Below are 334 nucleotides of genomic sequence, written 5' to 3' on the forward strand. Positions count from 1 at the left end.
TGCCCTGGGCTTTCCCTTCGCAGCCTAGGCCGGCCTGTCTCCCTCCCCTTTCCCACAACCCACTACCGCTCCCCTCTTTACCTTTTGACCTCATCCTGCCAGTCTGAGGCCGGAGAGGCGGGGGCGAGGGGAAGTAAACGTTTAACCAGGATGACCCGGGGAAGGAGGAATTTTAGAGGACTTAGGATAGGAGAACGTTTTGGGGAATAATGGTCAGGACAGGGATGGCGCTGGGAGCTGACAAAAATCGGAGGCTTCACTTGGGTAGGGCTATTCAAGGAAGACAGACTCTTCCCGGGGCAGCGCTAGAATGCTGGTGTGGTTACCAGCCCTT

At 56.9% G+C, this 334-nt stretch overlaps 1 protein-coding gene across 1 annotated transcript in view; it reads right to left on the bottom strand.

Moving 5' to 3' along the window:
- Window positions 1-334, bottom strand: part of RAB13 (RAB13, member RAS oncogene family) — a 13,493-nt gene that overhangs the window by 4,868 nt on the left and 8,291 nt on the right. The gene's annotated exons all lie outside the window — the stretch shown is intronic.

This window comes from Myotis davidii, unplaced genomic scaffold (assembly GCF_000327345.1).
Source record: "Myotis davidii unplaced genomic scaffold, ASM32734v1 scaffold208, whole genome shotgun sequence".
NCBI classification, from domain to species: Eukaryota; Metazoa; Chordata; class Mammalia; order Chiroptera; family Vespertilionidae; genus Myotis; species Myotis davidii.